At 40.0% G+C, this 22,322-nt stretch overlaps 1 protein-coding gene and 1 long non-coding RNA gene across 3 annotated transcripts in view; one reads left to right on the plus strand and one right to left on the minus strand.

The window, feature by feature from the left end:
* Nucleotides 1-22,322, minus strand: part of PEX14 (peroxisomal biogenesis factor 14) — a 132,884-nt gene that overhangs the window by 28,940 nt on the left and 81,622 nt on the right. The gene's annotated exons all lie outside the window — the stretch shown is intronic.
* LOC123285661 (uncharacterized) lies at nt 5-22,157 on the plus strand. The gene is made up of 3 exons (XR_011503647.1): nt 5-7,082; nt 7,308-7,356; nt 18,800-22,157. It is a non-coding gene; the product is annotated as an uncharacterized lncRNA (long non-coding RNA).

A 22,322-nucleotide genomic window follows, 5' to 3' on the forward strand; every position in this document is an offset into this window, starting at 1 on the left:
GGGGAGAAGAGGACATCATTGCAGGTGAGTGCATTTGCCACTGTCCATGGCTGCAACAAAATCTTCATTGAGAAGAGACCCTGAGAGCCACAGAATGCCTAGCATCCTGGTAAGTTGCCTCCCCGATTTCGGATTCTCCGGAACCTCTCTCAGTTGCAATTTAACCTTAAGCGACAGAATATTAGCCTCAACACTGCTTCCAAATGTGGCTCATTCAATTTCCTTAATTTATCCTTGAGTTTATTGCTGCTTTTGAAGTCGCTCCGTACTGCAATTCTCCATTCTTCCCCTGAAAACAGATACCATCAACTGCAAATGTGGCTCATTTTAATCTGTAATGGTGTTAAAAAAAGAGGGGAAAAAACTAACAATAATGCATGAAAACAGACAGGGAAACAAAAAACTAATTATTGGGTGAGACGACTAATTAGTCTAGATCGTTTCCTAAGACGGGAATAATTTGCTTTATTTTATGACAAATGCAGAAATAAAAAGAAAAATCAGGACTGACTGTGATTAGTATGAATGGGATACAGAATGTAAAGAAGAAAATAAAACAAGAAAACAGATCAAAACAAGGCCAGGCCTAAACTTTCAGATGATTATTACTCGACTCTATCATAGGCTGCCTATATCGCCTTTGGCTAGTTTTTCTTTTTCCCTTTTTTTTAATCCTCCCAACACACTAAACCACACTACACTCGGGACATCAGAAAATAGCAAGGCGCCATCTGCAGTGGCTTTAACATGTGGAGAGGATTTGCCCATGGAGGAATAAAAGGCAAGTGAAAAACCCATGAAGATCACATTTCTGGCAGGCACACAGCTAGAATATTTTCACCGGTTCTGAGGCAGATTAGGGACATTGGTTCTGCGGGGAGAGGACAAGGGCATCAAGCAACCCAAAGAATAGGGAAGAAGTGTGGCACAAGGTGTGAGAAAAACTTCCCACAGAGCCAGCTCAGGAAGCAACTCTGTGTACAGAAGTGCTCTAGCTGCTGAGAGTGGGAAAAACAGGTGGGAGGTCACTGCCAGTCTGCAAAAGACCACTTCGGCCAGCCCTTGCTGTTCCGGGAATCCCAATATCCAGTCCGGCCGCAGCACAGAGCTTTTAAACTAGAGCCGAGAGCTTTTCCACATCTGGTCAGCAGCTCTCCATTAGAGGCCCACAGCATGGTATATTTGCCCCTGGGGGTAGATGAAGTACAAGGAGGTTCTGAGGATCAGCATCTTCCAAAGCATGGTGCCTCACGCTCTGCGCCAAGGGGCTAATAGATGGAGCACATTAATGCTCTAAAGCACAGCACTGCCTTGCACCATATTGGTGTGTGAGTTGGCTGCAGCCATCCCTCAAACTTTTCATGCCCTACCGCAAGCAGTCAATGGAGAGTGCCTGAATTATTCCAAACAGCCCTGAACCCTTTCTCTCCCCTCTGCGCTGAGCAGTTGAAGTCTGTCCCCATTTAAAACTGCAGCTCTTCCTCTCTTTCCACTCTGCATCCAGTGGAGCTAGCCACTGGGAGGCAAGGTGACACCTCTGTGAAGTCTGGGTGCTGCAGGGTTGGCCCAGAGTGCACCATGCTCTCAATAGACTGACAGGGCAGATGAACAGGCTGCCAGGGTGCAAAGATCATTTACAGACGCCGAGCACCTTAAAATACAAAAGTTAAATCTGAGTATATGAAGCTCTATGGGGACATTCTTCCTTCCAAATTCCCCAGCTTGCTGCAAAGGGATTGCTTTACCCATCATTTGGCCTCCCAAGAAGAGGAGCAGGACAGACAGACAAGCCAGGCAAAAACGGAGAACACGTTTCCCCCTCTCCGGCTCCAGCCTGTTAGTGACTGCCAGTCTCCTTCTAAATAGGTAAGGGGAACCCCTTTCAGAGTTCTAGTAGGAAAGACACTATTTTAACCAGTTTATAATCAGCCATTAGAGAAGAAAGCGGCACATGCGACGTCAGCACAGGCTGATGGTCACTGGTACACTATGGAATTTTATAAACCTGGTGGTTCGTGTGCCTTGTCAGCCACTGGCTGCAAATGAGGATAATTTTCCCAAAAGGAGCATTCAGTTGCATTCTCATTTTCCCTTTTGGCTCTTTCAAATATAAACAAGTACGATAATGTTTAACGCTGGGGAAATATACAGTAAGTTACAGGCTGTGCTGCGGCCTTGAGAGCTGGAGCTGGTTAAAGGGACAGGACTCCCTGCCCATTGTTCTGCCCTCTGGCCCTGAGCTTTTACGAAGCCTCTTTTCCTAATAAAACATGTTCATTGTATTATTGCAGCCGAGCCCACTAGTGAGGCCGTGGTTTAAAGGGCATCACCACTTCCTTCCAAGCTCTTGTTTTTGAGAGACCTTATCATCCGATGCTCTAAATTTACATTGGCTGGAATTCTGATATCCCTAGTTCTCTGGAGAGTCAAGATTTTGATTTAGTTACATAAAATGAATCATTTTTCTCCTTTTAAAAAAACATGCATTTTTAATGATCTCACTGAATAACATAACTTCAGAGCTGGACTATTATCCTAGCCATTGGCTTCATTTAACAGTAAAAAGACTGAGGCCCAGGGAGGTGAAAAATATGCCTCAGATCTTACTAGTTAGGGCACAGTACCACCGGATGACAACCAAGGCTCTCCATCTCCAGCCTGGTGACTTCCCACTAAAGCAAAGAGTTACAAAATATCAAATGGCAGATTCCGAAATTGTCTGAAGTCTTCAATCTTGTTAAAGAGGTTTAGATAAGGGCTAAATTGTCTTTCCCCATCCACACCCTGGCACCCCATCCATAGGTAAGAGCCAATGAATGTTGTTTGGGGGCTAATACCAAAACAACACAGGAAGTGAACCCGTGGATCCTATCTGCAAACTGGACAACTTTTAAACAACACCAGAGTGACAAGGGTGGAGTGATCTCATCTCGCTCTAATATTCTAACCCAAATAAATCCAAAGGCCTCTCATAGACTGGTGTTTATGCTTCACTTAAAGTCCTTTTCCTCCAGAGTGTCCCCAGCTTAGGGAAGACCAACTAGGTTCAGGACTCTACTGGACTCAGGTGACTCATCTGGGACTTGAGGAGACTGGGGGCAAGGGGCGTCCCCCTCTCAGAACACAGTGGTTATCTGCCCAGTCATCAGCTCCCGGTGCAGAATAACAATGCCTTTAGGAACGAGGTACTGTCACAGGACCCACACAGAAGACATCCAGATTCCCACTCACCCGCACGGAGATAAACAGTGGAGAGCTGATACTGAGACCTTGCAGAATCCAAAAGGTTAAAAGAAATAATAAAGGAAACTGCCAATTGTAAGTGAATTATATTTGGCTCTGAAAGCTGAGGCACAGGCTATATTATAAAAGGCATCTCTTTGCGTTGTTTACCATCACCCTGACTAATGCAGACCTTTTTTTTTTGTTTTAAATAATCTCATGCAAATTAGACACACACACTTCCTTCCAGTTGATTGCTATCTGCAAGGAATAATCTAACCGCAGAGGGACTGAGCAAGAGCTGAGCAGAGCAGAGATGGGAGCGAAGGGTGTCCCCGTCCTGTGGCAGGTAAACAGCCTCCCCTCCTCTGTCTGCCTCAAGTCTTCCTTTAGCTGCTGCCTTTGGAAGAATTAGCCAACTCTAATAAAGCCTAAAATTTTCTTTTAGTTGGGGTATCAATTTGCATAATCTGATATCACTAGCCCTTTGCCTTTCTGAAAGATGCTCTTTCAGTAACTTCACCTCTGCCACTTGCCGAATTCCAAGGTCTACCAGCCCCTTGCCAAGTGTGTGACACTGACAATCAAAATATTATTGATAGAGAGCAAAACTAACAAAGTCTTGCTCAGTTATCCCATCCACTCACTAGCTTTTCCAAGAGGAGGAGAAATGGACGAGAGGACTTATCCAAGGCAAGCAGGAGGAACAAGGATGCCTGTTCTGAGAGGCAGAGTGTCACTTCACCCTTAAGACCACAGTTGCCTGACCTCCTAAATTGAGCTTTCACTTCAAACGGAACTGTGCAAAAGAACTGAGTGCCCTGAAGCAGGGCTGACTTCTTGTTCTCTCAGTTTTCTGGAATCAACTTCCAAAACAAGCTCCCTCTACAAAGAGACATCTGCTGCCTCTGTGTAGAAGCCAGGCCAAAGACTTCTCTTCCAACACTTTCTCCAGGGTGGGATTCTTTCAAAAGAACAGAACAAGTGAGCTACATTCTATTGATTAATAAAGCCCCGTGTTCCTCCGGCAGCAACTGCGGTGAATGGCCTCGGGGCTGCCAAACCTGCTTATTTTTATCCCTTAGAAGATAAACAAATTTGTTTTCTTTTTCTAAAGGTTTCTGTTAAAATGCAAACAAAATCAGACCGGTTGACTTGGTGTGAGCTGCAGCGCTGGCTGTGAGCAGGATGCTGCAGGGTCCTTTCCCATGACTCAGACAGAACCAGCACAGGCAAGGGCTGACTTTTTTCTGTGGGACTGGCTGTGCAAGGGCTTCTCGGAATAAGTAACCTCAATGCTGTCCCCAGTGACCACGGGGCACTGCTATGGGGCCTGGCCCTACGCAGGTGAAGCAGAAAGACAGATGACAGCAGACAGCAGTGTTCTCTGCATCTTTCAGGTCAAACCACCACCAGGACAGCAAGGTTAGGAATGGTTTAGAGATGTAATGAACGCCCAAGAACACCTTCCAGTGTGGCTGGAGTTTTATAATAAAAACGTTGAGTGTTGAGTCCGACTGGGATTAGGGAACAGGGCCAGAGGCCGAGTGGCAGAGGGCGGCAGTTATGCGCTGGCCACTGGGGCCATCTTCCTCCCCCATCACAGTCCCTCTATTCACAGGACTCGAGTGATTCATCTGGGACTCACAGAGACTGAGCGGGGGTCACCTCTCTCAGAACACAACTAGTTATCTACCCATGTACACTCCGGGAGGAGATGAGGCAGAGAAGACAGCTGGCTAAAAATACTCCCCAAATTAAAAGAAAAATCAACTCTCTCAGAAAAGGTTAGGGGAGGGGAAAAGAAAAAAAGTATTTTTATTTTATTTTATTAACATTTTGTTGGAACAGTAGAGTACAATAAGGACTCTCAGAGCCTCTAAAAGTCGTTGGATGACCTGTAGACCCCTATTTCCCAGTGCCTTGTATAAAATTGAATTTTTTAAACATAAATTACACGTAATGACGACACTGTAAAAACTAACAGTAATGGAAAGCTGTGCTGTATTTCATTAGCCTGTATTATTCCGTGCCACCTGATCCAGCCGGGCCTTGTTTATGAGTTAGTGTGTTAGCAGATGCCGATGGAAGCATTTGCTTCGACCTTGCTCTTCTCATTGGGGCATGAAATTACGACGGCAGCACCTTGATATTACAGCCATAAATACAGTAAACTGCAAATTTAAGCCAACGGCTCCTATTGTCTCTGAACATAAAGCTGATCGGTATTTATTTAAAAGGAGAACAAAAAAAATATTATATATCACCTTGTTTATGGGGCCTCCCCCACCCACTTTCTTATCCCCTCCCCCAGCCCCCCAACCTGTCTAATTCACTTGGTTAAAATATTAAGCAAATAAGCTGAATGCTTTCTTCTCCACTGATTAACTTCCCAAGCAGCAGAAACAGTTTTTGAGAAAACTAGTTCCAAATGTCATTAGCTGAATGAAAGAGTTTTTATAAAAATTGATCTGACGGTGGGTCTGGTTCCCACCATCCTGATATTGATATGTAAATTCAAGAACAAGACAGGCGACTTTCCCCTCTCCTTAAACGAGGGAAGTTCAAACAACAGGAGAAAAAGTTGCTGATGATGCCCTGAAATTGAATGTCCTCTCAGTACCCTTCTAAAAATCGTTAGGTAAAAATGCTATTTCAAAAAGCAGCAAAACATTGCCTCTTGCCACCTAAGGAAAGAAAGAAAGATATCTAACCAAGAATATAATTCTCATCTCAACATAGGGAGCCGGGGACCTCTCATTAAAACTCGCACCAATCCCCTCCTTATCCCAGTGAACCATAAAGACAATATATCCTTTAAATACATTAAATGTGCAAGAAAAATAAACACAAAGACAAAAGGACACTGGGTATCACCCAGTCACGTCTCCGAGTATAAATCACTGAGTAAAAAGCCAGTGCAAAATGCACTGCTCTGCTAGCTTAGAGACTGAGGAACCCGGCAGGCTTGTTCCACTCTAAGCCTAAAAGAGAAGGCGGGTCTGCTTCCTAATGTCAGTGGAAGAGGATCTCTCTGCCTCTCAGAGAGGCAGACAAGAGATGTAAAAACTCAGCCAAGTCCAAGTTTGGAGGTTTCAAAGGGTTAGCGGTGACAACAGCAGAGCATCAGCAGGCAAGCTCGGCAGTCACTACCCGTGAAGCATTCAGAAGGATCATTTCAGCAGTGAACTAAATGCAAGTTTGGGGAGTGGTTTAATTTCAAACCAGACAGGCTGGGGTCATGGGATCCCGTGCTCAGAAGTATCAGTGACACAGTCAAATCAAGCGAGATCAAAAGTTTTTGTACATTTACTTCTGATGCGTTATTCCACAAGGCAGACGTACTCCCTTGGAGCCCTAAATTATTTCAGCCACACCAGTCATTGAGCTTAGCTCCTTCCGCATAAGGAGGAAACTTCCCTATAAAATTTATTGAGCTTCTCTGGGGAGTAGTATAACTGGTGAACAAGACAGAAGTGAGCTGCCCCTCTGTGTAACACAAATTGAGATCTCTCATATGAAAGACTGGGAGGGTTTCCAATCGGCATCCGTGATGTCTATTTCTAGATCTATAGTCTAAAGGGTTTTTTTCTTTTAATCCCTCTCTGCTAAATTAAAAACAAAAACAAAGAGGAGTTGATTTTGATATTTGATCATCAATTCCAAAGGATTAACGGCACGGCAAATATTGTTGCTGGCTTCACGAACAGCAGTGTCTAAGTGTGCAGGTCCTTGGCAACAGGCTGGGAAGTCAGCCCTTCCCACGGTGCACTGAACAAGTCCTGGGGAAGGAACTGCGTCTTTAAAGACCAAGGGATATGAAAATCAGGAATCACTGCTACTGGTGTGCTAAAGGCCAGGTAAGGCAAAGGTATGTTTGTGCCTATGTGGAAAAGCCAAATTAATAAACATTTTTAACTGTACTTGAATGTTGCTCCTGTTTTAGAAGAGGCAGTGAAGTTTGTTTTAAAAAAAGAAAATTCACCTTTGACAACGACACAAAGAAATTCAGCTCTGGAAGAAAACCCGGAGCTCGTCTGGTTTATCTCCTGTTCTTTTTCTTTTCTTTTCCTTCTGTTTTACAGATCAAGAAAAAAGGACATAGAGGGGGCAGTGACTTACCCACAGCCTATGGTAAGCGCCAGAGGCAGAACCAGATTACCAACCCAGTGTTCCTTCCATGGGCTGGGGGGGGGGGGGGGGGGGGGGCGCAAGCAAGAGCAGTCTAACATGCCTGCTCCCCTCTGCTCTCTGACAAAGTCAGCACATTTTAAAGAGGCAAATTCTTAGAATCCATCTCCTTAAAAAAAAAGAAAAACAGAAAGAATATACGGAGCATGGGGGAAAATGAGGGAAAGGGTACATGAGACTTCTATGTTACAAAAGAACATAAAGAATATATGTATACACACACATACAAACACATCTATTTAGTTGTGTGACATGCATAAAGATAGAGAAGAAATAGGTAACGGTTAAAGGTGGAAACGGTAGCTGAGGACAGAGACTGAAGGCAGACTTTTCACTGCATACCCTTATGAATTGTGTTAGATGTGAATATATTTCTGACTCAAAAGGATAAATTAATTTTTTAAAACAAAGAAAAATACTTGCGGGGGGGACCCTTAATCCTAAACAAAACCACTTAGAATGGTTATCCCCATTTGCTGGAAGAGAAACACCAGGGTGGAAAAAGGTGTGGAGACATGCTCAGGAGCCCAGATTAGAATGACATCCACAATTTCTAATTTCTTGCTTAACCCATTGTAGCTGTAACCACAGCAGCCAAGTACAAGGTGGCTTTTTTTTTTTTTTAACGTGTTTTTAAAAGGCAGGCATCTGTTCTATTTTGACACATCCTGGCTGCCCAAATGTTTCTTTCAGATCTAAATATTTGCTTCACCAATGGAAATGTTTCCATCACTGCAACAAAACAAACATTTGCTTTGGGATGGTAGGGATGGCCATACGCTGCTTCATATGTTATTTGAAACAGCCTGATTTGGGAAACAGCTCTACTATAGGACACAAATCAAGGTGGACATTTTTGTTCCTTAAAAAAAACCCTGTCACAAGAGTTCAGTGCACCAAGGCACACTCTTCAGTCATTCAGCTGAATGCTATGAATGTTCAATGTTCATTTGGGATTTCCTTTTACATCTTGGATCTGAAATATACGATGAGAAGGTTTATTATTTGGCATTCAACTTACTTTCGGAAGTTTTACATTACCATGCAGCTATCAGATTTTTTTTTAGTCCTCATATTAATCTGATATTAACACATTAGAACATGTTATATCCTAATAGGTCAATACATAAATTATCTTGTCACCACTGATTTATATAGCTCAAATGACTCAGGTATTGCTTGCTATAGTCAACACTACTAGCATAGAGATAAATATTTACTACTCAACTAAATCCATAAATATTTGATTTTGCTAGGCAACTTATTTTACTAGGCAACATGAGAGAGCCAAGACCTCATCTTCCCTATCTGTTAAATGGCAACGTCCCTAAGATCTCTTTCCTCCTTTCTTATGTTGGATGAGCATTTTGTCTATCTTCTGTCTATTACACATATAGATCATATGATCTATAACATAATATATAGATATCTGATAAAAATAGTACATCAACTGCAGAAACCATGGAAAACAAAGGAAAGCACAGAGAAAATTTAAAAATCATACATATTTCTACTCTCTGCCCAGAAATAACAGCCAAAATTCATTAAACCCAAGTGTCAAAGAACGTTTTAGGAGCTTTTTACATTTTTAACTCTTTGAATTCCAACACTAACCCTGTACAGGGCTGCCAAGGGCAAAACTCCAGGGCTCCACATCACTCAGTTGGTGGCACCTCGTGGGCCTGTGCAGCATACAACCCCCAAAGCCACAGGTGGCAGTGGTGCCCCCACAAAGCTGGTACTTTATTCTCTCAATTTGCAGATGAGGTACATGGATGATAAGCAGCCTATCTAAGGTCCCCGTGCCGGCGGGTGGGGAGCAGGGCACGAACCGTCAGTCAGGCTTCAAAGCCCAGGCTCTTCCCCACAACTCCATACCACATGAGGGGAAATATTTCACATTTTTGTTCAAGTTGAAAGGGAACACTGATATCCCTACCTGACTTCTAGCATATCATTCAGATGTGTTGGTAAAGTTATTAAGACTGACTTTTTTCAAATTAAAAATGACGTTTTTGCATGAAAATACCCAAAGCTGGCAAGGATGCTGTGGAAGTGCAAACTGAGAAACTTCTGGAAGACAATTTGGCACTCTCTCTCAACAGCAATTAAAAATGTTCATATCCTTTGACTCAACAATTTTACTTCTAAGAAATAATAACGTAGTATAAAACTAATGTACAAAGATAGTTTATCTCCATTTTTTAACAATAGCAAAATATTTAAACAACGTAAATGGCCAAAGAGAATTAGGCAAATTATGACATATTTCAATAATGTAATATGATTCACATGTTCACATTCATATGAACAATTTCTGATGACACAGGAAAATGCCTTTGATACATTAAGACATAAAAAGCAGACGTTATATTCAGAGCATGATCTCAATTACATTAAAAAGAACCAAAGGAAGCAGTAGAGTTGCATCATTTTTAACTTAATCTGAATTCAACTTACACATGTTCAGAACGAACAGAGAAAGAGAGAAGGTCAATTACATTAGAAACAGTGGGGAAGGGCCTACCGCTTCATTCAAGAAGGGCTGTGTCTCTGAGCATGAGACAGGAGGCCTGAATTTTGTGTCTGCTCACCGACTCATTCTCAACCCTCTTGCAGTATGAGCACCCTGACACAGGGTATTTTTCCTCCATCCATCTTGGCACCCGTATGCGAAGCCAACCATGTCACCTGGTGTTAAACCAAAGACCTGTTTCAATGTGAAGGACAATGTGTCTATACTGGTCTTCCTGAAAGCTAATATACCAGTCTCCTGCATAAAAATCCCTTCCTAAGGGATTTTTAACAATTATTTTAAAAATTAATATTTAATAGATACATTCCCATAGTAAGATTCTGTATTCTAAAGATACAAACAAGTATATAGTGGCAAGTCAAGTCTCCTCACCCCAGCCACCTGGCCACCCAGTTCTATCTTCCAGAGGCAGCCACTGCCACCAGTTTCTTTCATACCTTCTAGAGACTTTATGAACAAAGTGCTTTTATTATTCATATAATAATACATATTTTATACATTATCTATGTGTGGCTATGTATGTGTATATGTATTTTTATACAAATAATAGCATGGTATAAACACTATTCAACACTTTGCTATTTTTAATTATCTTTAAATATAATATAGAATATAAATATAATTTATAATTAAATTATATTTAATTATATTTAATATATCTCAGAGAACATTCCGTGTTAGTATCTATAGAGGTCTCTCATCCTCTTTAAAGGCTATAAGGTATTCCATTATATGGATGTACCATGGTTTAACTTGTCCCCTATCGAATAGTTACTGTTAGAAAGCCCTGAGACAAGTCCTCGTATGTGCCATTTGTACATGAGCAAGTATGGCCCTGGAAGTAGGCTCAGATAATGTGCAGTTTTAATTTTGATAAATACCGAAACTGCCCTTAGAGATTGTCTCTACTTACATTCCCATTGTGTGTGTGTGTGTGTCTGTTTCCCACAACCTTGCTTACATGATGCTATCAAGCTTTGTATCTCTGTCATTCTGAGAGGTAAAATAATGGTCTCATTGTAGTTTTAAGAAAACTTTTGTTGGTGGTCAATATACATACAGAAAAGCACACAAATTTTAAGTGTACAGCTTAATGAATTTTCACAGTGAAACACCCATGTAACTACCACCCAGATCAAAAAGTAGAATACAGCCTTCAGTATCCCTCATGTCTCCTCCTAGTCACCACTTAACTTTTAATATCACAGATTTTAAATTTTTTTTTTTTTTTTTTTTTTTTTTTGGTGAGGAAGACTTGCCCTGGACTAACATCTATTGCCCATCTTCCTCTTTTTCTTTTGCTTGAGGAAGATTAGCCCTGAGCTAACATCTGTGCCAATCTTCCTCTATTTTGTACGTGGGACGCCATCATAGCATGGCTGACAATTGGCGTACATCTGTTCTTGGGATCTGAACCTGTGAACCTGAGCCACCAAAGTAGAGCATGTCAAACTTAACTACTACACCACGGAGCCAGCCCCAAATTTGCTTATTTTTGAACTTTATATAAATGGAATAATACAAAAAGCACTCTTTTATAAAGGGCTTCTTTCACTCCACATTATGCTTATGAGATTCATCCATGCTGTTGCACATAGCCATGGTTCGTTCACTCTAACTGCTGTGTTTAGTAGTCTTATATAGGGTAAGAATGAAGCACAATTTATCTATTTGTTTCCAGCTTAGGACAATTTATCAACAGTGCTGCTATCAACATCCTTACACATATATTTTAGAGAACTGCTGCATCATATGGGGTATGCAGACTGTCAGCTTTAACAGACGCTGTCAACAGTTTCCACAGTGGTTACAGCAAGTTACACACTAACGTAGGGGAGCTCTAGCTGTTCCACATCCAACACTGAAGCGCTCAGCTTTTCCAGCTTCAGCCATTCTGCTGGGTGTGAAGTGATATCTCATTCTGATTTTAATTTGCATTTCTCTGATGACTAATGAGGTTGAACATCTTTTTGTACATTTACTGTCTTTATTGGGTACAGTGTCATATACATATTTTTATATATACATAAATAGGGTAAGTTTGTTAACTGTGTTGTTAGAATCTTGATTGTTTTGTCTGTTTGTACTACCAATTACTGAGAAAGATGTTTTAAAACTTTCCATTATGATAATAGATTTGTCTAGTTCTCCTTTCAGTTCTGTCCATTTCTGCTTTATGTATACTGAAGCTATGTTATTAGGTATACATTCTTGGAAATGTTAAATCTTCCTGCTGACTGACCATTCTGAAATTTCTTTATTTCTCACTCCACTTTTTTTTGGGGGGGGGGGGCGGAAGCCTTTTTTTTTTTTAAAGATCTTACTTTTTCTTTTTCTCCCCAAAGTCCCCTGGTACATAGTTGTGTATTTTTTGTTGTGGGTCCCTCTAGTTATGGCATGTGGGACGCCACCCCAGCATGGCCCGATGAGCAGTATCATGTCTGCACCCAGGATTCGAACCAGTGAACCCCGGGCCACCAAAGCGGAACGTGTGCACTTACCCGCTGCGCCACTGGGCTGGCCCCCTCACTCCACTTTTAAGTCTATCTTGTCTGATATTAGTACCAGGTTTCTTTTGGTTAATGTTTGTGTGGTATCTTTTCCCATCATTTTACTTACAATCCTGTGTGTCTTTTCATTAAAAGTGTGCTTGATGTAAGCAGCACTGAATGGGGATTAGTGTTTTTTTTTAATCTAATCTTGACAAACTTTGCTTCTAATGGAGTACTCTATTTACATTTGATGTAAACACTGAAATTTTGGGGTTCTAGCTTTCATCTCACAATTTGTTCTCCTTTGATCTGTTAGATGCCCTCTCCCCCTCCTCCCCCCCCGCAACCTTTTGATTCAGTTTTTCCCTCTATTAGCTTACAGTCAAGGTGGTTTTTGGTGGATTTCTCCACGGTGAAGTTCCTACCTTTCCTTTTGTCATTATTAAATAGCTTGGAGGTACTTTGCTATTTCTCTTCCAACTTTCACCCTCTAATTTAAACACCCATCAGTGGATCTTGTCTACAACAATAATTACTGTGGTGTTTGCCTAATGGGGGATCCTCAATTTTTAAGAATGAAAGGGGGGCTGGCCTGGTGGCACAGCGGTTAAGTTCGCACGTTCCGCTTCTTGGTGGCCTGGGGTTCACCAGTTCGGATACTGGGTGTGGACATGGCAGCGCTTGGCAAAAGCCATGCTGTGGTAGGTATCTCACGTATAAAGTAGAGGAAGATGGGCACGGATGTTAGCTCAGGGCCAGCCTGCCTCAGCAAAAAGAGGAGGATTGGCAGTAGTTAGCTCAGGGCTAATCTTCCTCAAAATAAAAAGGGGAAGAGGATCCTGAGTTTGAGAACCAATGCCCTAGATATCACAATACATCCCTGACTTACTATAGTTCCACATAAATGAGAAATTTTACTACTTTGCCAACAATCCTAGCACTTAGAACACTTTCACTTCATCCTTCCACCTTTTGCGTTGTCATACCTTTCAATTAGATATATTTTAAATCCCAAGAGAAAGGTATTGTTTCATACAGCCAATACTCATTTCTATATGCCCTTTCCTTTCTCTTCACTCCTTCCTGCATTTCCATGCTTTCACGTACAACCCTTTTCCTTCTGCCTGAAAACTCCATTAGTGTTTCTTTCAGTGCAGGTGTGTTGGCAACGAATTCTCTGTTTTGTTTATCTGGAAATGTCTGTATTTTCCTTTGCTTTTAAAAAGTGTTCTATTGTTAAATAATTTCAGACTTACAGAAAAGGTGCAAGAATAGTACAAAGAATTCTCATATATCTTTCACGCAGATTCTTCAAATGTTAAATTTATCACCCTTGCTTTATTATTCTCTATCAATCTGATTATCTATCTATTTTCCCTGAACTGTTTGAAACTAAATTACAGACATGATGCACCTTTCTCCCTAAATAGCTCAGAATTCATTTCCTGATTTGGGGATGGGGGGAATTCATGCTCGTATATAACCAAAGTACAATTATCAAAATCAAAAAGTTAACATTGTTAAATTTATATCTGTAGTTCAGACCTCTCCTCTGAATTCAATTCATAGTAACCCATCTGCCCACCTGACATCTCTACGTGGATGTCTAACAGAGATCTCAAACTTATTATGTCTAACACTGAGCTCTAACCTTGCCCCACCAAACTGCTCCATTTCTAGTTAATGCCAACTCCATTCCTCTAGTCACAAAGCCAAAAACCTTAGAGTCACCCTTAATTTCTGTTTCTCTTTCAGATTCTGGATCCAACAAATCTGTTGGATTTACTTTCAAATAAGACCCAGGGATCTGAGGGAGGACTTCTCACCACTTGACTAGTCTCCCAGCTCCCACCCTTGCTCTCCAACTGTTTATTTTTACTGCAGCAGCCAGGGTGATCCTGTTAAAGCTTAAGTCAGATTATACTACTCCTCTGCTTAAAATTCTCTGATGGTTTCCCATTTTACTAAACGTAAAACCAAAGTCCTCACATGGATCAATGCTGCTCTAGACAACCTCACTTCCTGTCAACGCTGTGGCCTCACCTCTCATTACAATCCACCTTGCCTACACTCTGGCCTCCTTTCTGTTCCTAGAATATGCCAAACATGCTCCCTCTTTAGGCTTTTGCAAAGATGGTTCCCTTTTCCCAGAACTCTTTCTCCCCAGAAATCTGCATGGCTTGGTTCCTCATTTTCTTCAAGTTTTTGCTCAAATGTCACTTTAGTGGGGCCTTTACAGAACATTCCATTTAAAATTGCAAGCTTCTAAGAACTCTCTATCACTCTTACTCTACTTGGACTGTGTTTATATTTTATTCTATTTACTGCTCTCTCACCTCAACCCCACCGTTAGAATGTACACTCCATGAAGGCAAGGATTTGGGGCTATTTCACTTACTACTATATTTCCAGTACCTAGAACAGTGCTTAGGTTGGTTCTATTGGCACCTGGTAGGTGTTCAACAAAACTATGTGGGAAGAACAAATAAACGGAAACCCAATATGCAAAACAGATAAAAGTAACACTGCTCAGGTTTTGGGAGAGCCAGCTGCAGCAAGGAGAAAACCCAGAGTCCCCCTTCTTGACGCCTCTTTGCCCCTGAAACATCTCTTTAGAACCTCCAAGGAGCCGCAGGGACAAGTGCACAAACTATTCCCATATATTCACCCTGGTCTAAGGCAAACTAGCTTGTTCCTCAGCCCCTGACATGCCTCGCACCCTCCAGTCTTCTGCGCCCCCGATGCTCCACCCGCCGCAGGAGCTTTCTCTCAGTTCTACACAGAGCTTGTCAGTGTTCTGGGTTCTCTCTTCCACCACCAGAGCTTTTCCTGATCACCCCAGGCAGCAGCACTTTTCTAGAGCGATTACTATCTATATAGCATTCCTCTGGCTGTCAAACATAAGATTGCTTTGTACCTTTCTTTCATCTTGTATGGTTTTTTTAAAGAATCTAATATTGTTGAACTTTTACCATCTCTCTTATCCACTGCTATATCCACAAAGCCTAAAACACTGATCAACTTGTAGTGAGCATTCACTAAATATTTGTCCAATGTGTGAATAAATGTGGATAAAACACACCGGTGTTTAATGTTCTGCAGTTTTTAATAACTGTAAGATGTATTTGTAACACTTGGTGACAATCCCTTTCTTCCCTCTTTAAAAAAAAACTTATTTATCATAAAACTCATTACCACTGTCACCATTAACACTTAACATTATTTTTGAAGTTCTGTCCCATGCAATAAGGCAGGACATAAAATTAAAATGTTTAAGAATTGGAAAGAAGGTCACAAAATAATCAATTGTAGACAATATGATTATGTACTTGGAAAAATCAATGTACTCATAAGCAAGTTTGAGATTGCTAGATATATATTTATTTTTTAAAATTCAGTAGCACACCTATGCACTAGCAATAAGTAATTAAAAAATAAAATGAAAAGAAATTCCTTTCTCAGTAGCCACAAGCAATATAAAATTACTATGAATAACATTAAAGTATATTAGATCTATATAAAGAAAACCTTGCAAAGAGAAATAAAAGGATATTGAAATAAATGGAAAAGCCTTTTAGTTTGACACAATTCCAATAAAAATCCCAATTACTTTAACTTTTCTCTCAAAAGTGAAAATTTATCTTGCATAAGCACATACGAATACACAAGGAAGAATAATAAGGAATGTTTGGTAGTTCATTCTGTCTCCTCTCATAGTTATTTAGATCTCCTTCATATTTTTTTAAATGGTTCCTCTAAGGATTACAATAGGCATCCTTAACTTAATCAGAGTCTACTATGAATTAATATTACACCACTTTACATAGTAAGAACCTAATATGACACATATTATATGTGCCATATTGTATGTACTAATATCTTTAATTAAGAATCAATAATTTCAGGGCCAGCCCCATGGCCGAGTGGTTAAGCTTGCGTGCTCCACTTCGGCAGCTCAGGGTTCACCGGTTCAGATCCTGGGCGCAGACCAGCACTGCCCATCAAGCCGTGCTGTAGCAGCACCCCATATGGAAGAACTAGAACGACTTACAACGAGGACACAGAACTACGCACTGAGGCTTTGGGGAGGGAAATAACGGGCGGGGGCGGGGCAAGACTGGCAATGGATGTTAGCTCAAGACCAATCTTCCTCACCAAAAAGCATTAAAAAAGCTTAAAAATTAAAAAAAGAAAGATAACTTTAAAAAAGAATCAATAATTTCATTTACACTCCCTGCTGTCCTTTGTGCTATCGTTCTGATGTCCATCACATAATTCATATAAATGTGTGTATATGCTATAAACCAACATCATCTTATTATTTCTTTAGATAACTGACTTTTAAAGAATTTAAGAACAAAAATTAAAATAGTAGAGCCAGCATGGTGGCACAGTGGTTAAGTCTGCACACTCTGTTCCAGCAGCCCAGGGTTCGTGGGTTTGGATCCTGGGTGTGGACCTACACACCACTCATCAAGCCATGCTGTGGCAATATCCCACACACAAAACAGATGCAGACTGGTACAGATGTTAGCTCAGGGCCAATCTTCCTTATCAATCAATCAATCAATCGATCGATCAATAGTATTTTATATTTACCCACATATTTAACATTCCCTGGGCTCTTTATTCCTCCTGAGGATCCAAATTTCCATCTGGTATTATTTTCTCTTCAGTATGTATGAAGATCTTCCATTGATATTTATTATAATGCATGTCTGCTGGCAACAACTTCTCTCAGCTTTTATCTAAAAATATTTTTATTTCTTCTTCATGTTTGATGGATGTTTTCACTGTGTGTAGAATTCTACATTGACAGTTTTTTCTTTCAGCATTTTGAAGATATCATTCTATTGTCTAGTGAGCTACATGATTCTGACTATAAGTCAGTGGTAATTCTGATCATTATTCCCTTTTTCTTTATCTCTAGTATCCAGCAGTTTCACTATGATATACCTAGATGTAATTTTCTTTGCTTTTATGCTGCCTAGGGTTGGCCATGCTTCCTGGGTTGCTGTGACTGTGTGTTTGTGTGTGTGTTAATCAAAATTGGAAAATTTTCAGCCAACATTTCTTTGAACATTTTTTTCTGCCTCATTCTTCTCAACTTTTGGGACTGTAATGACCCATACGTTACGCAACTTGATTTTGGGTGACAGGTCATTAAGGCTCTGGTCCTATTTTTGTCAATCTTTTTCCAACAACATACTTTAGTTTTGATGATTTCTATCAACCCATCTTCAAGATCACTGATCAATCCTCTCTTCTCTTCTGCCCAATCTGCTATTAATGCCATCCAGTGAAATGTCAGTCACAGGCTTTATGTTTTTCAGTTCGAAGATTTCCAGTTGGTTCTTTTTTGAACTTTCGTATCTCAAATAATTTCCCACCTCTTCACCCTTTCATCCTTTTTTTTTTTTTTAAGATTTTTCATTTTTCCTTTTTCTCCCAAAGCCCCCAGGTACACAGTTGTCTATTTTTAGTTGTGGGTCCTTCTAGTTGTGGCATGTGGGATGCTGCCTCAGCAGGGCCTGATGAGTGGTGCCATGTCTGTGCCCAGGATCTGAACCGGCGAAACCCTGGGCTGCCGAAGTAGAGCGCGCGAACTTAACCACTCGGCCACGGGGCAGGCCGCCTCATCCATTTTTTTCATATATAGTCTTTTAACAATTTTTCAGTTATTTTAAAGTTCTTTTTGGGGGGCTGGCCCCGTGGCTGAGTGGTTAAGTTCCCATGCTCCGCTTCAGCGGCCCAGGGTTTCGCCAGTTGGGACCTTAGGCGTGGACATGGCACAGCTCATCAAGCCATGCTGAGGCAGCGTCCCACACAGCAGTACAACCAGAGGCACTCACAACTACAATATACAACTATGTACTGGGGGGCTTCAGGGAGAAGAAAAAAAAAAAAGATTGGCAACAGATGTTAGCTCAGGTGCCACTCTTTAAAGTTCTTTTTGGTCTCTGAGTCTATTTCTATTGATTGACTTTTCTTTTCCGTAGGCACCACAGGTTCCTGTTTCTTCCTCTTCACACGTCTAGTAAGTCTCTATGTTACACTAGAGATTGTGGATGGCTGGCTATAGAGGCTGTGGATTCTGTTTTTCCTTCTGAAGAACTGAGTTTTGTTCTAGAAGGCAGTTAAATTATTGGTAGATCACCTTGATCTGACGTAGGCTCAGTTTTATGTTTTATTTATTCCTTTTTTTGAGCTTAGTACTAGGGAAAATACCACAGTCTCAGGATCTAGTGTTTGCTCCTAAGGGGTGATCCCTCTGGGGTTTCAAAGGAAAGCCCAAGGTGTTTACCAAAACCCCTGTATCTTGTTAAGACTCAAACTTTGAATTCTGCCTTTCCTACAGGACGTGGCTGCTGGAATCTCTGCTGGAATCTGCAGCATCTACCCTGTGCATGGGCAGTGTAGGAGTCAGCCTAGAATTTGAGGGGTGTTTATATGCAGAGTTTGGGGTTACCCCTCCAATGTTCTCTTTCCTGGAATTTCCAATCACATTCTAGCCACTCTGGCATCCTCAAAATCCATCCCCCAATTCCTCAAACCAATATGACAGCAGCTTTCTGCCTGACTTCTATTTGCCAGCACCTGATGGACTGGGGAATACCTCAAGGAAAAAGCCCACAATGGTTTCTTCTCTCAAGAATCAAATCCACAGCAATTTCTGCTTGCTTCCCATTGCTCTCCTGTGCCCTCAAGCAACATTTTAAAAATATTTTGTCCAGAATTTATATTTGTTATTGGTGGAAATGTTATTCTGATACAAGCTGCTCAGTCATTACTGAAAGCCAGAACTCTCAGAATGTTTTTGAAAAGAGAAGAATGATCAAGTGAGCCTTGTTTTTATACCTATTAAAATTGATGATAAAGATACAGCAATTAAAACAACTGTGGCACTTGTGTAAGAACGTACAGGTCAATAAAAACAATAGATGAACTTGTTATATACTGAAATTTAATATATAATAAAGGAAGCATAACAAATAAATGGGAAAAAATTATTTATTTATTTGAAGGACAGTTTTGGAAAAAGTGATGTTTGAAAGGAGTTTCACTTCCCATCACTTCATTAATTTCAGGATTAAGAGAAATATACAAACATAAACCATAAAAACTGAAATAAAATGTTGGTGAATATTTAACTTATTACTGGTTTGGTGTTTGTGGACAAACTATTGAACTTCCCTCCCTAGTTTCTTTCTTGAATGCAAGAAAACAATAAAAAATACCTACCTCATAGAGTTTTTGTGACTAAATAAAATAAGGACACTTAGCTCATTGCCTGACAGATAATCAGCCCTCAATAAATGTTAGCTGCTGCTGCTGTTACTGTAATTATTTATTATTTAATAATTATAGGGAAGGAATCTCTTTCATAAAAACAAAAGAGGAAATATCAGAAGACTGATAGATTTGATTATGTGAAAATAATCACTTTTATATTTTAAAAAACATAAAAGGCAAGGAACAATGGGGAAAATGTTTGCAAACATGACAAAGAATATTCTTAATATATAAAGGCCATTTTAAAAATCAATAAATAAAGCACTACTATCCCAGTAGAAAATAAAGGAATGAATAAAAATTTGAGAAGAAATACATATATTTTAAAAGTTTAACTGTGTTATTAATCGAATAAATGCAAATTAAAACAATCTGAGAAAATGGTCTTCTTGCTGTTTTGTTCTTTTTTAGTGACCAGGCACATTAGTACACTGAGACAGGTACTCTGAAACCCTGGTGAAGGAACTGGTATGACAATTGGGAAAACAACTGCTATGGATCCAGAGTCTTAAAAAGATCATATGCTATGATTCAGTTCTTCCTCATTTCAGGAATCTGTTTTGAGGGAATATTAGTACTATTTACCATGTTTTTCTAATTCCTATAAATAAAAAACAAGAAAGAAAGAAAATAAATTAAGTACTCATCTCAAGAAGCAAGAACATCATCAGAAAAATCCAAACAAAGTAGATGAAAGGAATTCTGCAGAAGAATGTTTTCAAGCTTCCAAGTGGCCAAATTTTTCTTGCAGAGCTTATCATAAATTTTAGTTTTATTGCCTTAAAGTTAGAGAAGAGGGCTATATGATTTCTCCCTTTTGGACTTTATTGAGATATTCTTTTGGGGCCAGTTTACATAACTTTTAGTACTGAAAAAGTGAGTATTCCCTGTTATATGTGTACAAAATTCTATATATTTATACATCAAACAAGTTTATTAAATTATGTTATCCAATTATTTCATATTTTTTTTTGCCTGTTGATTTTTTTAAATTCTGAGGTGTGTTAATATCTTCAACTACGAGTTTTAAATTCTTCTTGTATTTCCCTTATATACTTTGACAGAATATTTTTTAGTGCATAAAGTTTCATGATTATTATGGCTTTCAGGTGGCATGAACTTTGTTAGGGTATAAACTGACCGTTCTTTTTAATATTTTCTAACCTGAAATTTCTAATCTGCCTAAGATGAATACTGCCAATTCTGTTTCTTTTGGGTTGCGGTTGCTCACTCCATCTTGCCCATCCTTTGTTTTCAACTTCCCTAATTGTTTTGTTTTAGGTATGTCTCTTACGAACAGCATAAAACTGGCCTTTGTTTTTTCCTCATGTTGTACTGAGTCTGGGATCTCTCTTTGAACAGAGATTTTTTAAAATCCCATGAATATTTATTGTGTTCACTGCCTCTAGTTTTATAGTTTTTTTCCACTTTCCTGACCTTTGCTGATCTGATTATCTTTTCTTCCCCTTGAACGTGGCTTAAAAGTTCTAAATCCTATTTTCCTCTAGTCTAATAAGGATGAGCCCTAATTTTTTAAAATTGAGAGATGATATAGTTAATCTTAAATATACAGTTTGAAATATTTGTACATTCGCATATACTGTGTAACCACCACTCAGATGGATATCCAGAACATTTCCCATTACTCCCTAAGGCAGCCCTACCCATCCACACCTTCCTCAAGGTAACCACTATGATTTTGATCACCAATATTAGTTTTATCTGCTCTTGAACTTCATGCATATAAATGTATGTATTTCTGATATCTGGCTTCCTGGACAGGATTCTTTAAGATTCATCCACGTAGTTACAGAGACCAGTAATTTATTCTGTTTTCTTTCTATGTAATATCCCATAATGTGTCTCTACCATGACTTACCCATTCTTCTATTGACGAACATTTCCCTCAGGTTTTTGCTGTTTTAAATAAACTACTGCGTACATTCCTGTGCCTGTTTTTCATGGATGTATGCACTTATTACCTTTGGGCCTAACCCTAGTAATGGAATCACTAGGTCACAGAACAAGCATAGATTTAACTTTAGTGGAAAGTGCTAGTTTTTTCAAAGTGGCTGCACTCCCACCAGCAGTGTATGAGGGTTAGAGCTGCTTCATATCTGTGCCAACACTTGGTATTGTCTTTTTAATTTTGGCCATTCTGGCAGGTGTATAATGGTGACTTGCTGTGGTTTTAAATTATATTATCCTGATGAGTAATGATGTTAGGCGTCTTTTCTATGCTCACCAATCATTTGGAAATGCTCTTTAATAAAATACCTGTTCAAGTCTTTTGTACACTTTTAAAAATTAGGTTATTTGGCTTTTTCTTATTGATTTATAAGAGTTCTTTACATAGTCTACATGATACATGACTTCTGTCAGATACAAATATTATGAATATCTTCCTCCAGTGTATGGCTTGTTCTTTTGCTTTCTTTTTCTCCACCCCCACCCCCCGCCCCTCCTGACCCCCTCACCTCAGCCCCCACCCAGGACCCTGGCTGCCCTGCCCACCCCTGCCACTCACCTCCTTGTTTTCTTACTGTTATGTTTTCATGAATGGAAGTTTTTAATTTTGATGTAACTTT

This window comes from Equus asinus, chromosome 5 (genome assembly GCF_041296235.1).
Source record: "Equus asinus isolate D_3611 breed Donkey chromosome 5, EquAss-T2T_v2, whole genome shotgun sequence".
NCBI lineage: Eukaryota > Metazoa > Chordata > Mammalia > Perissodactyla > Equidae > Equus > Equus asinus.